This window comes from Drosophila ficusphila, unplaced genomic scaffold (genome assembly GCF_018152265.1).
Source record: "Drosophila ficusphila isolate 14025-0441.05 unplaced genomic scaffold, ASM1815226v1 contig_198, whole genome shotgun sequence".
NCBI lineage: Eukaryota > Metazoa > Arthropoda > Insecta > Diptera > Drosophilidae > Drosophila > Drosophila ficusphila.
The window spans coordinates 7,684,721-7,702,320 of record NW_025064092.1 but is presented as its reverse complement, the minus strand read 5'-3'; positions in this window follow the sequence as shown (position 1 = coordinate 7,702,320).

The following is a 17,600-nucleotide window of genomic DNA, read 5'->3' as shown; positions in this document are numbered from 1 at the left end:
AGAAAGCAGAGGAAAGAAGCATATTTTCCACAGGTTTTTTCCCGCTGGGATAACGCGCAAGTTGTAAGTTTTAACTAGCGAACAACTTGCGTTGGACCAAGACCCGGATTCAGGAACCCAGTTCCCCTCCGTTTGCCACCCATGGAAACCGCAGAATCAAGCACGAGGGCGGACAAGGGTTAAGGGTTAAGGGAGGCAGCCAGGAAGGAAGGACGACTGTTGCGCCTGTTAGGCAAGGATGTGTCTTTGTTGTTGCCGTGGTTGCAATGAAGCATCGAATATCACACACACACAACTAAACCATTTTTTCCTTTGATTTACCAAAGCACCGAAAAAACCTCATAAATTGAGGCAAATGGTATGAATTTTTTATTTAAAATTTATTGGGTTTTCATTTAGTTTTAAAATCGTGGGGTTACCAAACAATCTAGTTAATCGTGTTTATCAGGAAGTACGACTCCTAAAAATCCCTTAAAATATCGAAATCTTTGATCTTATACCCCTATTGTTCTCTGTGTATCATACTGTAGACGTCGACAACGATTTATTTCCCAGGCAACTTAAGTACGCCCTCCTCCTTGCGGAACAATGCCCATTCATATGGGCACGCCCACACGCCCCCCAGCCACACACACTTACTCGAGGAAATAGAGAAATCCGGAGGGAGGGTGTGAGGTATTTTTGGCGCTCCAACTCAATGAGTCGAAATTAAACAATGCAAAAGATTAAGTGCAGATTTGGGACTTTATCTGCTTGTGCCATAAATTGGTATTTAAGGGATACCTCACAAATGTCTATAGCACACATGCAAACATACACTGCCACACAAATCCATGGATATATCGGTGGAATAGCAGCTTATGTGGGTGGCGCCTTCAAGAATGCTGCAAAGTTTGCTTTGCCAACAATAGATCAGCCCCCAGCAAACGCAACCGCACTAAATTGCTTGCTTCCTTTTTTGCAGGTGGCAACCCTAGCGGAAAAAAGGGGAAACCCAAAACCAAATGCAGCGTAAGTTTTCCGTTTTGTTGTTTACCAATACAGTTTACCTCACGGGAAAATTCCAAGCAAGGGGGCGATGAAACATGCACAAGATTAATTGCAATCGGTGTTTTGGCATATGTTTTATACTTTGTCTTCGGCTTTTGCTCCAAACTTCTTCCAACTGTTTTGTGTGTTTGGGTTTTCTTTGTGTAAGTTTTTTGTTACCCGGGTAAAATAGAAAATAGTGGGGACTCTTCCCGGCCAGGTGAGTGCACTTGGCACTTGAGATGGTAATTAAGCAACTATTTATGGGGTTTGGCGGAAACATATGTAGAGGAAAGTTTCCCCAAACAAATGCGATAAAATCAGAATTTTTGTTATGGCATTACAACATTTAAAATTTTCTGACTATTTGATAACTCATTAAAATTTGTTTAATAATTCCCCAGCCACTGTCAATAATAATTATAGCCATATCTGGCAGCCAGATTGGCCTCTTAAATGCCTGCTCCTTTGTGCCATTGTTCAGCTGGGTTTTCCCAGTGCCTCCTCCTCTTGCGTTTCTTATTCAATTTCATTTGCAGGCCAGGACCATAATTCGATTGCCACATGTCTTAATGGCATAATCCTGGCAACAATAACAACACATTATCCGGGGCTTCCTTTTATCCTGTCCTCACACAGCCCCCATATGAACGTACTTCTTCCTGCTCTTGTGGCATCAACACCATATCACTTTGATTACTTTATTATTGGTGGGCATGCACACCTTTGCGCCCCTCCTCCGTTATTTATTTTCCTCGTTTTCCCCATTTTTCCCCACTGATTATGGGTACTTCCCCTTCGACGCAGTCTTCATACCATTTCCCCCCCGTCCCAGAAATTCCTGGCATTATCCCACTTTACTTATTAGAAGCAATCATACAACGGGTCCAACCCCGTCGCAAAAAACCTCGAGAGTTGGGGTGTTTTGGTGGAGTGAACGAAGAAGAAGAAGAAGCAGCAGCTGAAGAAGAAGCCAAGAAAAATAAATCATTTTTTCTGTTTTTGTTGTTGATTTATGCGTTTGTTCGATGTCCCTCATACCAAATCCTCCTTTCGCCTTTTGTCTATAAATGTATCTCTGGTTTTTCATACACAAAAACAAAATATATATTCCCTCCAGTTATTTACAAAAGAAACCACTACCGAAGATTAGGATATGTAATGAATTAAGAAGGTACAATAAATGTGAAATCTCACTTCATAAGTATGGATGTTTAAGCTCCTGTGACTTAATTTTTTTCTGTGTACTTGCTGCACTTTAGCTCCTGTTGATAATGAGCCAAATCATTTTTCGTGAGATAAATTTCTCCTCGACTACGGCGGCATATAAGTAGCTGGAAAACTTATGTTCTGACCTGGCCCCAAACTCCGGCTCCTAAGCTAGTTACTATGCTTTTGTCTGGCAAGTCATTCAGTGGCTTCCCCCTCCCTCCTCGCCACCCCCTGGCTCACCTTGAAGAAAATGGGCGGGGGAAATGGGAGGAAGGATGAGAGAGGGGGAAGTTGGCGTCGACAAGTTCGAGTTTTGGTGCGCTCCTTGAAAGCGTTATAAATCATTGACATGATTAAGCGACGCGGCACGACACGACATCCTCTTGTTGTAGTTGTAGTGGTGGAATATATATATACCTATATAATGGGGAAGCAGCTAGTGGCAAGGAGAAAGTTTTCCAACAATCCAGGGCGGCGATGGGCAAAATGATAATTTAATATCGAAAATTGTTTTTATTGAGTTGATTTGTAAGTCGAATATGGGTTTAGGCTTGCAGGAATTCGTGGGGTAGGAATGGAATCAGTACTTAAAATTCACTGAGTATTAGGGCACTTGATAGTATTAAAAGAGAGATATTAAGAATATCGCTTAATCATATATTATTATTTATTTTAAAATACAGCTGTTTAGTGCCAATGCCAAACAGAATCAAGAAATTCTTTAGAGACAGTTTAAAGTCCTTTTCAATATCCTGATGAAAAACAGCTCCCCCGAGTCGTATAAAAATCGTATGAAAATCGCGGAAAAGACGTGTTTTCAATGCAGCTCGCTTGGGCACTCGTCGTCGTCGTCGTCGTTTCCACCCGGGGCACTTGAAAATGCGATACTCATCCGCCACTTTGGCCCCGGCATCTTACATAATATTCCGTTTGCCTTTGCACTTGTGTCTCCCATTTTTCCACATGCCCAGCCCTTTTTTCCGTTTTTCCCGGGGCGTTCCCATACCAATTTTACCATTTTCCTTGACGCTCACACATCAAACATATTTATGTGTACTTTAAGAAACTTTGCTAATATGTTAAAACTGTTCATTGACACCAAAAAATGAGCAAAAAGCGTGCCAGCGTAAAAAGGCCAAGGAAGAAGAAGAAGAAGGGGTTCAAGTGCTTTCCCCCCGTTTCCCAACCCTTCTGTTTGAGTTTCGCTTGCATGGAGGAGATTCTGCTCGTATGTGTTTGCAGTGTTGGAAAACACAAACACAAACTGTGAGCTTATTAAACGGCAGCCATCCCCCTTTTTTTGAGGGGGGCAACGAGAAGAGAGTTCTAGTCAAATAGTAGAAATAGAAACATCCGGAACAAACTTTGTTTGCCGCTTCTGCAATATTAACTGTTAATTATGGCAGTCATTTTCATCCATTCCAGCAACCTTCCAACATCCCACCGGATTTTTCGGCCCCATTTTTCCAACCTATTTTCCCCGCCCATTGTTTCGTCTGTCAATATTTGTTGAAACACTTTCTGATAGGCGAAAATGGTTTTTGAATATGCCCGAAAAGTTGTGCAATTGCAGAATTCACAATTGCACGCTCACTATTTTATTAGAAAAGTTTCCATCAACGATCCGGAGGGCTCCCCCAATGTTTGACTTTATGCGCTATTTTTTAATATTTATTATGGCTGATTGCGATTCCCCGCAAAAAGTCCGGAGTCAGACAAAAGACTCCCCCCTTTTTATTTGCTTTGCGGCTGGAAAAATGGTCGAAGGAGTGGAAAGTGAAGCAGAAAAAAAAATATTATAAAAGTTTAGACAGAGGGCTGTCTGCATTCACGCATTATAATTTAAGTGAAACATAAATATTGATGTAATAAATTAATTTCTGTTAAATGGAAAGATGGAGCCCAAGTCCGTGGGGGAAACACAGTCTATGGATTTTTATTGGGGGGACTTTGAAATAGTATTTTATATTTATTTATTTATTTATGATTACTAAAACCAATTAATAAATACTGGATAAATTAGAATTTTAAACTAAGAACTTATTTTTATGAAAATATTTATTCCTATTTTTAGACTTGATCTCATCATCATGATTATAATATTCTTTCCATCATTTTATTTCTGTCCCCTTAGGCAGTATACTTTTTGGACGACTTTTATGAAGTGGAGTTTTCTGCCAACTGGGAATAATATTTTCATTTTTCGACAAAGTACCAAATGACGACAATGGCATCTACGCCCATCCTGTGGCGTAGAAAATTTGCCAACCCATTGTCTTTAAATAGAAAATTCAATTTGAGTTTCGCAAAATGGAGGAATGAGGCGGCTACAATGTAGACGACATTTGATGCCATTGCATTTGGATAATACCACCCCCATCGTAAAGTCACAAATCTTCGGCTGTCCTTCTCGAGTGGCTACCTCGATCTCCACCCATGTTTTTTTGTTAATTTGAAATTCAAATTGATTCTGTCGCTGCCCATTTTCCAATTTTTGTTTGTTTTTCATTGGCTTCTTGAGGGTTAATTTTTTTTCCTACCAGCCTGACTGAAATTAATTGGTGTGAAATGCAATTATCCTCTTGCAAGTGATTTCCTGCTTACTCCACGCACAGTTTTTGTATAGTGACTTAGGTTCGAGCATAGTTTATGAACTATTTATGGCCAAGAGGACCTTAAAAAAGGTAAACTCAACTATGCAAAGTTTGTGCCAGCATAACCTCTTTTTCTGGGAACATAGCTTCGATGATGTCTTCGACATTCACTTTCCGAGACAGACAACAAAGAGTGCAAAAAAACTTGGGAGGGGGAAAGGCATCTTGGTTCGCCTGTGCAAAGTTTGCAATTCTTGTGGGAACACTTGATCATAAGTTGCACATTTTTCACTGATTTATTCTGGCCTGCTCTCCGTTTTTTTTTGTTTTTGTTTCGTCCGTAGCATCATCATCTTTTGCATACTCCCAGGTAGCTGGCAAAAATTTATAGAGTCCGCCGGAAGCGGAAACCTTGTTTCAGCTCCTTGTGCTCCTTGCGATTCCTGCCCTTCCTGCTCTGCATTTTGCCCCTTTTTTTGTTGCTGATGCCCCGGCTCTTGACTTTTGGCGATATGCCTGTTAAGCGGGGAAGCAAAGCTGCCAACTTTCGCCAGGTAGATAAGGCCGAGGAATCCCAGGCATGGCATAGCATGGGGTTAACTCGTATGTTATTCCCTGCCCCTTCGATTTGGTGAAGGGGAAGGGGTGGAATGCCGAGTCAGTCCGAAGACAGAAGGTCACCGAAGAGGAGAAAATGCCGGGCAATAGTGCATGTTGCGGAGAACATAAATTGGATTAGATTATGTGTAGTTGATGAACACATACAGGTTCATCAGAGCTGATAAAAGTAGGTATAATGATTTTCTACTTTTTATTTTCAAAATTTATTATAAAATTTAAATAGCATTATACAGAACATTTCAGCAAAGTAATTATATTAATTAATTATATTCATTCTATCCTTTTAAGTAGAGAAAACCCTAAAACCATCTTCAATGTTACCGGCAGACAATGTCAACTTATTATGCAATTTTAGGAAAGTCTTGGGCAAATCAATTCCCTTCAGTGGCATTTTGCACATACTCTTAAGTGTGCACTTGCACCACCGGCTTAACCCACTAGTGCCCCCAAACTAACTAGAGTACGGACAGAACAACCCACACGACACACCGCTGATATGCCACAAATTTGTCGTTTTCTTTGTTGTTATTTTGCTGCTAAGACAAACACACCTTCGGGTGTTTCTTCGGAGGGGAGGAGGGGATGCGGCGGATGGTTTTCGGTCTTTTTTTTCGGGTGGGTTGCTGGCTGAAGCGATACAAAGTTGAGACGAGCGGTAGATAAAAGTTAGTTTTTTGTTGACTCCAAGTGCACAGCAACTCTCTCTTTCTCCAGCTGCCGTCCCCAGTCCTTCTCTCTCTTGTTTTTTGGGGCTGTCATGTGTCTTCCACACACACATACACACACATACATAGACGCACTCGAATCGTGTGAATTATTAAAATCTAATAAACCACAAGATTTTATGTTACACGGAACTCGTTCATCGTCGTCGTCGTCGTCTTTGCAGCCAAAGTTTCGTGTGGTTTTCTTTGGTTACGCTATTGAACCTTAAATTAAGTTTGAACATAACTTCCGCCTTAGCCACACACAAACACACTCACTCGCACACCCACAGGATACCTTTTCTTGGGCTTGTTTACATAGGTAAGTTTAATTTTCCTGTAGCACACTTTTCGGCGCCCGGCATGAACATGTGCGTCCCAGCGATGCCAGAACGAGGTGCCAAAAACTAGCTAAATTATATGGTATAATATTTAGTAAGAGAATAATAAATAGAAGTTTTCATTGATTAGAAACCTACAAGTCTCATTGGTCAATCCAGAATGCATTGAAATCAATATTTTTTAGATTTCTATTTGTTATAACAAATAAAAAAATAGATATCGAAAAGCCTGAGTATGGTCAACCGAATGGCGTTTTAAAGTGGATCGCCTTAGCATCACTGATGCGTCCCTGCGTGTGTGTGTGCTTCCTCATAAATTTCCTTAATGTCTAAGTGTGAAAATCTTTGCCGTTCGATGGTGCTTTTCACACTTTCCGGACCTTGGCCGTAGCCCCATTGGCCCAGTGAAATCAAGCAGCAATGTGTAAACTTTCAATAGGTTCGTTAAAATTTTATGATTTTCCTGGCTGGTGGGGAGAACGTGTTGAAAATTGTTGAGCCACTTCCGCCTCAAGTTGTTGCTTCCACTTTGCTGTCGATGAGATTTTTAAGTTTTCGTGTTTTGCTTTTGGCACCCAACGTTTTTTTTTTTTGGATAAACTTTTCCCTGCACTTTGATTGGTATTTATAGAATATTTATAAGCTTTGGAAACGAAGCTGAAAGTTAAAACGTTGTTTGGTCGCACAGGATTAGGAGTTCTTGATTGGGTCTCATGTTGCTGGTCATTTCTTTTAAGTTCTCTTGATTGTTTTTAATATGTTGTAAGAGAAAAAACCATAGGAAAGTGTTTTTGAATTTTTACAAATATTATTAGTGTTATTCTATAGATAGAAAGTACGGATCTCTTTAGCTCAAATGGTTTAATAAATTCCTTAAGCAAGTACAATTTTCTTGCCATCGCATTTAAATATTTTTAAAACTTCTTTCGAAAGTTTTAAAAGTGCAACTTGGTGGCTGGGCTTTGACAGCTGCATCTACATATGCATGACCCTTGACTCCTATGCCCCTGCTGCCTTGGCTAGCTTAATGCCTCTGGGGTTTTTAGGAAGAACAACTGATTTGCCGGGTCTTCGTCCTTCTGGAACTTGTCTGGCACTCAAAAAAAGATGAAAAGTTGAGAACAAGACCTTGCACTGCTTGCAGGTTGCAGGTAGAAAGTAACATCCGAATCTGAAGAAGCAGCTGTCAAAATGACAGTTAAAAAAACAACGAGGGGCTGAGAACAAGGGGGTGCTGATGCAAGTTTTGCCCAGAAACTCAGGTGAGACTTTTGCTGCGCCTGTTTGAATGCAACACATTTCTGGACTTGGCAAACGGCGAACGGGGAACGGGTTAAGGGAAAAGCCAGGAAATACACATGGCAGCCGTCAGTTGGTTTCAACTTTTGACTAAACTAATTATATGCGAAAAGAAATCAAAGCCCGTGTGCACTTGAGCACTTCTGCCCGTACACGCCCACAAGTGGACTCGATGTCTTTGTGTTCGCCACCCGCCCACATTTAACACCCAACGGGCCGACTCTTCTTCTTCTCACCCCTTAACCCCTGAACAACACCCAGTTCCGTTTGATGTGCGTCCCACAAAAGGCGATCGGCAGCCAGCGAACAACAATCAAAACTCGTCGCTCCCACTTGAGTTTTCCACAACAACAATAATCGGTGAAATAAAAAAAATCGCTGGGAAAATATAAAGCTGAAAATCCAGAGCTCAAGTGACTTTTGTGCTTGCATTTTCAATAAATTTTCTGGAGTGTCTTACTGTTGTTGTTTTTGATTTGCTCGGTTTCTGCGGTATTTGAGTGTTATTTTTTTGGTCTCTTATGAAATCAAGCGATGAAATTTGAAGTGGAGTATATGCTCTGGCTTCACTTTGATTTTCGAAAATTTTCCTAATTGCATGAACTAATTAGAATTTGTCAAGCGTTCAAAATATTATCTACCTTCGTAATTAGGTGCTAAAATGTTACCTTATTAAACATTGCATTGTTTTATTCGATGTAGCGCTTGGTGCAGTTTTAGGGGCTTAGATACATTCCTACCGCCATATATGTAGGAGAGGCGATCGAGCATCATGATCTCAATCAAAATGCGTTTGTACGTCTGTCCCGTCTGTCTGAAAACAAACAGTTTTTTTTTTATTTTGCACATTAACATGCTAAATGTAAAAATGTACAAAAAAATGTTAGTTAACATAAGTTTTAATTTTTAATGTTAATGTAATGTAAATGTAATGTTAATTACATTAACTCATGGCCACGTCACCCCCGATGATAATTAAAAATTTTTTACGTTTTCATGGACTTATGGTTCCCAACTTGTTTTGGCCGGATCGTTGTGGGATAGGGGTTGATTTTGGCCAATTCTTCAGTTCTTCGGGATGACCGGCAGTTTCTCTGAGAAACTGTTTCCGGTTTTTGGGAGTGTGTGTGTGTTTGTGAAGTGGTTCCTTGTACTGGACTCCACTCCAGGATGCAGTGCATCATCATAATTAAACAATTTAATTGTGATTTTCACACCATTTGCGGGAGATGCTGATCCCTTCCTGCTTTTAGTGGTCTATAGGATGCAGTGCCTCCAAACCCAATAAGGTAAGTACAATTTTTTAAATTGACGTAGTGATGACGTGGTGGCCGTGTAAAATCAATTAAAATATTCAATATATCTTGACACCTTAGACCCCATAAAGTATATATATTCTTGATCAGTATCACGATCTGAATCGAAATACGTTTGTCCTCATGTCTGTTTCTATGTAAACTAGACTCTCAGTTTTAAAGCTATCTTGCTGAAACTTTTCCAAAAGTTTTGTAGTTATTGCACACATTATAAAAAAAAATGGCCGAGCGAATTTCGCGTGCGTCCCTTTATCCCAACCTACCACCTAGCCTGAATCGTTACATCGATACGGTGATAACCCTTCCCAGACCTTCTAAATAATAAACGTGTTGCTCCTACCCACCGATTTTTGACCTGGGGCTCCTTAAGCTCCCCCCCCACGCCACTGGGAAAATCCGCTTTTCGGGCCCCCCATTTTCTCAAGTTGAACACCAAATCAACCATGCAAATTTCTTAAGCTCACCACAAGACGGCGCCGCCCTCGCGGAAAAGCGGAAAACACCGCCGCCCACTAGACAAAAAAAGTCCGCAAGGCATAAAACAGCAGAGATGGTGGGGGTGGCGAGCAGGAAAAGCGGGAAAGTGGGAAAAGCTGAGCCAGCGAGGCGGCAAATGCGTCAACTTAATTAGCAGCGTCACGTTTTGTGGTGCAGGGGCAGGGAAGTTGTAGATTGGGCAAGCATATTGTTTAATATTGTTTTTTTTTTTTTTGCGTTGGGTGATGCTCCCCATTTCCCTAAAAATCCAACCCACCTTCCACCCACCACCACCACCACCCCCTCGATTCGGTTTCGTGCTAATTGTTGCGCCTCGCACAAAATTAATGAACTCAAGTTGTTTGCCGTTGTTTTTCGGGAGGGTTTCCCTTGTTTTTTCTCCTTGTTATTTTCGGAGAAAATTCCTTAACGGAAATTGATACGTTTAATGTGGCCAGGGTGGAAAAGCGTCGTCGCTGGCACTTGAATGACATAATCTAATTGAAAAGCCATTTAAGCGTGCTGCATGATAATTTTTTTCCGCATTTCGTTGAGCGAAGGAGAAGTCTTAACGTGATTTGAATTGATAATTTGAAACAATTAGCAGGAAGTTGGATTATTGAAGGCGGAAAGTTTGTCGTTTAATTGAATGAAGTTTGATGTAATGGTGGGCAAAAATAGAACAGTAGATTATTCTTCTTCAAGTTCAGCGATGATAGCATTTGCAGTTTATTTTTCTTATCCCAAGGAAAATTCGGTAACAGACCACGGGATTTATTTCTAGAGATTCCGATTGCACCCTTATCTGCAGCTGCATCCTTTTTTATACATCATAGAGTATATCCCCCAATTTTTCACTTTGGGCGTTTTGTTGTCATCGTTTTAATTGAAAAATGTTGTTCCTGCTGCTTGTCAACATTTTGATTTCCAATATGTCGTCCTTGCTGATGTTGTTGTTTTCCCCGTTTTTCGGTTGCCCTTTTAATAAATGGCCAGTGTATGGATGGCTACAATTTTTGGCTAAAATTTTCACACGTCGGCCGCGACATATGTTACCGCCTCCTTTGGTCAATGCCGCCCCTTTGGTTTTAACCACTTCCGCACAGCCGTCAAATGCAGAGGTTGTGTGTGCTACACCAACGCAGTCCGCTGAAAGTCCTCCCACCCCCAACCACAACCCACCGCCTCCCCTTTTATGGGCCGCATTTACCGTTAGCATATCAATAACACACACTGCACCGTTGAACTTTTGCAACTGGGGGACTGGGAATCGGACTCGGACTTGGATTCGGATTCGGATTCAGATTCAGATTCAGATTCGGATCCAGACGGGGGAGCCATAAAATATGGCAACGGGCGTCCGTCAACCTGCACGTGAATGAGAACGTGACACAAGCGACGCCTGCTAGTGAGCCGCTGTCCCCCTGCCACGTCCACTTTTGGGCACTGGGAAAAAATACTGGAACAGCAAAACAAAACCCGAATTAAAATCAGAACTTCAAGAATTTAACGTACACTTTGAAATATCTATTCATATCTATTCATATCTATTTGTATCGTATCTATTCCGTTTGCATTAATTTATTTGCGCAGTGTCGCTTTGAACTTCAAGAATTTAGACCGAGAGAAGAATACTCTTTAAAATATATATTTATATCTATTTTTATCATATTAATTCCGTTTGAATTGCTTTATTCCCGCAGTGTCCCTTTGATTTTTGGCCTCTGCCACTGTTCCATTTTATTTGTAGCAGGCCGGCGAGCCGTTTGATTTCACATTTCATGCAAATTTTTGGTGAGCAGACGACAGGCGAAGGGCGGGGGCGGTGGCGGTGGCGATGGGCAGTGGGCGGGGCGGTTTGATGGGGCGGACAGAGCCGCCTGGCAAGGACGCAGGTCGCTGTCGCATCATCGGAAATGAATCATTTGCTTCGTTTGTTGGCATCCGCTTGGCGCTTATTTCCGTTGTGTCTTCCCCACCTCGACGTTTTTCCAATTTTCCCCGCGTATTTTTCGGCCTAAAACCCGGTCCCCGGTTTCGCCGGGGTTTTTGGAGGACATGTGTGCACGGCACGCTTCCGTTGCAAAACACGAACACCGAAATCCAGGATCAGGTAGAGGTTTTTTTTCTTTTTCCGAAAATCTTTGCCAGAGTTTCCACCGATTTTATTATTTTTTGTCTTTCGAATTTTTTTCGGCTGCCAACACCTGTCCGTGAATGTGGGTAATATATTTCCCAGTGGGCTATCGGAAGTGTTGGATAGTGTTAATTCCAAAAGAAGGGCCCGCATGTGTTGCCACTGGTGATGGAAACCCATTACATTAACCCCATCTCATTCGCTAACCCCCTTGGGCTCTTTGGGGACTCTTTTATGTGTCTGTCCCATCCATCCATCCATCCATTTGTGTCCGCACTCATTTGAGTCCCGCATAAATCAATTGCACTTGTCATCAACTCAATTAATTTTTGGCAAACAAAGTGCAGTAAATCAATTGCTTTGGCAGCTGGGCCAACGGGTCATGGCATGGCCATCAGAGCTGCCCTTTAACCTCTCTGGCGCGGCTTAACCCATTAAGAAGCGCTGGGAAAAAAACAAGGAAAACTTGTATCAGTTCATTGTTTTGAGCAATTACAGTTCTGACTGTTGGAAACCAAATTAATTACAGCTCAATAAATGAAACTGAAAGTTATTATTTTTATTTATAATTTACAAACGATTTTGTTAATTTTATTTAATTTTTTTATTTCATATTTTGAATTGCTTAATTTTTTTTAGATGGAATAAACATTTCTTCCATAAAATCATAAAGGATTTTAAAAACTATAAACTGTACATTTCCTAGTTATGTTTTTTTGACCACTGGTTTTCAATGGGTTAAGCCCCTTTGGCTGGACACATTTTTTTCGACCGTTGCTGTTTGCTTTTGTAGGTTTTGCTTTCTTTCTGCGTTTGTCATTGGTATTTTTTCGCCATTCTGGCTGCTCTTCGTTTTTCCCCCATTCGCGGAAATCGCAACGATATTTTGGGGAGGAGGCTTTGTCCATTTTATGAGCCGCCGCCCCATGCATGTTGACACTGTATCAAATGGGGTTAAAAAGTGATTAAAGTAGGTTTGGCAAATGTCAACAATGTTTATACCATCGGCAGGGTCCTCGGACCTTGGTCCTTGCGCTTTTCGTCCTTTCGAGGGCTTAGGCGTGTAACTGTCGTCGGAGTGCTCTTGACGTTTCGGTATGCAGCCCCCCGTTCTCTCTGCCATTTTTTTATTACCACCCCACCACCTCATCGGCTGGCAAACTCGGTTGGCGCCCGATTCGATTTGCAATTTTTTACACAATATCCCCCACTGACCACCATCGAAATGTACATAGATATGCGACATTGTCCTTCGGGGAATTCCAGGGAGTGTCAGCGTTAAATTATGCAGTTTTTTTGCTTTCGGCAAATTGAATTTATGCATTTGCTTTCACGACTCTGAAGGTTTGAGAGCGCTGCTGGCAAATAAAACCATATCGAGTATCAATTTAATGTGCGGGTTGAATTGAAACTTTTTATGATGAAGGTAATTGCCCTGAAATAAATTTTATATTATTTAATATTCCTCATTAATTTCGATAAGTATTATTGTGATTGGTTATATAAACTTTAATTTGTTTTTATTGATTGAATTGTTATATTTAATCCGTATTGCTTGTTTCGAAATCTGAGTAGCCTGTGCCCAGGAATACCGCCCCGAGATGCTATCTGAAACTATTTGGTCGGACATCTCAGATTCGCCTGCACTTCCATTTCCACTGTTTTCATCTCGAAGCTTTTCGGTCATATGTCATGCTTGGGCAGGCGATTTATTCTCAACGAAATACTCTTAAAAATGTTGCGTACATAAAATGCAAAATGCAGAATGCACCACCAAAGGGCCCAGAGATGGGAACGAGGAGATGGGGACCCAAAAGCCAAACAGACAGCAGGGCAAACAGCTTGGATTTCGGGCAGGAGTTTCGGGGCTAGTTGCATATATAAATTACACACCCACATATATAAATTACCTTTTGATAAATCTCAGTCGTCGTCGTCGTCGTAGTCGTCGGGGCAAAACTAGAATGCCCGAAAAACAGCAAATAGTAACAATACATATAGAAAAAGCCGGTGGGGTCAAGTGTGGGGCTAAGTGGGCGCCCAAGTTGAGCTGTACAGTTGAGAAATCTTTTCGAACGTAAATCAATCCGTGCAGCTACATCATCGTCCGACTGACGACGCTTTTCCGGCTCCGTTCAGGTCCGCTCTTAACCCCCTCATCCCTCATCACCCAAAAGAGAGAGTTAACCCCTTAACATCGCCACCGAGAAACGGAGTGCACCAATTGCTTTTCTTGATTGTTTTGTGGGCTGTATTCTGTATACTGTATACTGTATAGCTACTGGTTTGCTGGACCAGTGCCACATATCGAAATGCAAATTCAACTTGCAGTTAGAATATCCTACAGTGGTTTGGGTCCTTTTTGGGGGGGCGGAATAGTGAGTGCAGTGGGTGGGTGTTGGGTCTAAGGGTCAACAAAACAAAACTCCGCAAAACGATAACGACACTCATCATCAACCAAAGTCGGATTTTGGATGCCGCCACCCTAACTTGCCCTCATCTTTTCACATGCATTTCAGAAACGCAACAGTAAACGCAATTTTTGGCCATGGCCACAATTCGTTTACTTTCAACTGGCTGCAATGGATGCCTAGTCGTAGTCCTTCGCTTTTGGTTTTGCAAACACCACCACTTCCACTTCCCAAATACAACAGCAACTGCTACTGCTACTGCTACTGCTATTGGTACTGCCAGTGCTCCTTTTTCTCCTGCTTTTCCTCCAGCTCCGCCCCCCGCCTTTCCTAGGGACAATCATCCTCCTCAGACGCTGCTGCTGCTGGGCTGCATTTTCCGTTTTCGTTTACGCATCGTTTGAAATTTCTATGAATTGTAGATGCAATCGTCCAGGCCATGGGTCCTGGCTAAGACTCATGTGTTACATGTGTGCCTGCGCCCTCCCGCACGTTTCCCCGTGGAAAGCCCCTCGGAAAAGCCCCTCTCTGCTGCTGCTGGTGCTCCTGCTGCTGCTGACCCCACCCCCTTGGGTTATGGTTCACGAACCCAACCGACCCCAAAAGTCAGTGGAGTGCATTTCACTTGCAGTGCATTTGGTAAGCTCACGACGAAGGCAAAGTTGACGATTCTCCTCCAGCTCTGTTTTTGTGGCCAGGCTTGGGTCCACCAGGCAATGCAAATTGAAAACAGCACCTCCCCACCCCCAAAACACCCCTACCACCTCCCTCCCCCCTTTCATCCACATCAGGCTTCCTTTTTCGGCCGGATACGTGGAAATAGGCCCCGCACCAAACCCTCTGAAGAAGATGAAAGTCGGAGAAAGAAATGTACAGTTGGCCCCGTTGGCTGGCAAAAGGATTAGAGTGCGAGGAAATGGTAACTGGTACCGGTAGCGGGGCCAATCTTTCATGACGAAACAAATATCCTCATAATTCAACAGGAAAATTGCCCCGCAGTTGGCAGACCCTGAAGGATGCACTCGGAAATAAGTGTGCAGCTTAAGCTTATGTGGTGTATAATAGAAGTTAAAGCGAGTTTGAGAAAACAGTTTGGTGCGTGTAAACTGATTTAGAATTCAAATTCTGCTAAAATGATTCAAGCATTAATATTTCAAAAATGTTTGTTCATATTTACTAGTTTTTCTTTAAGTGTTTCTACCGGGGTCCTAGGAGTTTTTAGGGGCCTGAAACTGAGCCGGGCCTACGAGGTTTTTCTGCGGCATCGTTTGTTACGCCTCGTGTTTGTGGGCCAAGGGGGTTTTCGGCGGTTAGAGATTGGGGATTGCGGCGTTATAAAGGAGGTGGACCAGGAGACCCTTTGTTGGTTTCTGGTGATTTGCTTTGTCAGTGACAAAAATAATAACAGCCAGCCGCAGGCGAAGCCAAAGCTCCTTGCCCAGGCCACGTCACCGGTTCTGGTCCTGTTTTCTGCTCCTGATTTGGATTCGGATGAGGACGAGGATTCGGATTCTGTTTCCATTTCCATTTCTATTTCGGCTTCTGCTTCTGTTCTGGCTATGGCAACCCATATGTCAAGTGCTCCAGCCAGCATGTGTGTGACCATTTTTAATTACCACAATTTGAATTTCTTGAATAACTATTTGGATAAGAATCAAAGGCAGGGCAGTCAGCCAGGACAGAGGCCTAATGGCTGGGGTACATCAGGCCACGGCTCCTGTTGCGTTCCCACCACCTCCTTGGCTAAAACAAACGCTTTGAAATTTGCCTTCTGTCTGGCCCAAGTCGCGTCTCATAAATAATCAAGCAATTATTTTGCTGTCAATTTCAACACGGCCGCCGAAAACGCAATGCCAACGCCTAAATGGCCGAATGACGAAGGACGAAGAACTCTCTGTTCGCAGGAGCGAAAAAAAAGGAGTGAGCAGGAAACATGCAACCCGCTGAGTCCTTCGGACACGCTACACGGCTTCAAGGAGCAATAAATTCTTTCTGGTTGTGCCGGCCAAGAAATCTAAGCACTGCCAGAAAATGGCTAAAAAAAAGTGGTTATAATGGTTATCATAATAAAATAAGTGGAAAGGTTCCCATTTCAATTGATACGAAATAAAATAACTAGCAAGCACGCTAGATAATATACAGTTCTTGTAGGAATATATCTTTGGTAAAAGTGAATTCTCCTTTCTGTGAGAGGAATATTAGAAAACCTTGCAACACTCTTAAATATTTTTTCCGGTGCACTGAGTGCACAAAGGCGACGCCAACTGAGAAGCCTTCGAGTCTGGCGTGCCGTGGCTATAGTCTGTTGATTTTGTCGAGCGGCCCAAGGATCGGGAATCCTGGAACTTAAAGCCTTTTGTGCAGCCGACCCCCGTCCGACTGCGATTCGATTTCACCGCCGTATATCATTGCCATTTCAGTTCCAGTTCCAATCCCTTGCCTCGGCATAATGTATACGAATATATATATCTCTATTTTTGCCCGTTTCTTTGCTTTTCCACGCACCGGTCGGAAGTCCTTTAGCAGATTATCTGGGCAGGCGAGTCCTGCGAATATCCCGTGAATATCCCGTGATTTGTAATTGAAGGGCGTGTTCGCTGTTCCCCAAAAAGGAAAAGCACTCGACTGGAGTGTGGAGTGTGGAGTGCGGAGTGCGGAGAGTGGAAATGGGAATGAAAATGGAACTGGATCCGTGCGCTTGTCTAGATGATTGCATTCCTCGAACGGAAGACGGAAGGGGCCATTAAGTGATGCCAATGATTAACAACGGAAGTATAGATTTGGCCAGACTCGAAACTGGTTTGCGGAAAGCAGTCTGGCGATGAAGGCCCGACGAATCGATGGCAGAGCTCTTAATGGCATTCGGCCATAAATCAAACAGCTGCCTAACTGACCACCCTTAAAGCTACTTTGCCTTAAATCTGGATAGAAAATAAATGCAAAAGAAATGTGTCTAGAGGAGGCTGGCGTACTTTGTTTTTTAAATAATATTTTTAATTGGCCGAAAGATCATATATTATTATTATTAGACAACAGATTAGACTGAAATACAGCAATAAACGTAAACTACTTCCAATTGAATAGTGGCGGCAAATTTACGTTCGTCGTAGAAGGAGTGCGAATTTCTGAGGCCGATAAAACCGATGGGAGAGGACACCCGTCACTTCCGCTCGACAATGGTCCGCCATTAGCAGCATTATTCTTCCAGTTCCCCTGTCCCATTTGAACCCCCTCGAAGCCCCCAAACTCCGCTATAAAGCCCTGAACAAACCCCTCTATAAACCAATCCCCAAAAAACCCTTCTCTGCAACATTTTTGCAATGTCCCTTTCCATCTCCCCACCCGTTTTCCATGTTTGATTGTAATTTTGTAATTTTCCCAGTTTATTATCTGTCAACATTATCGCACACACACTCGACCGAAACGGGCATTAAATTCTTGGCCGTCGCCATCGCTCTT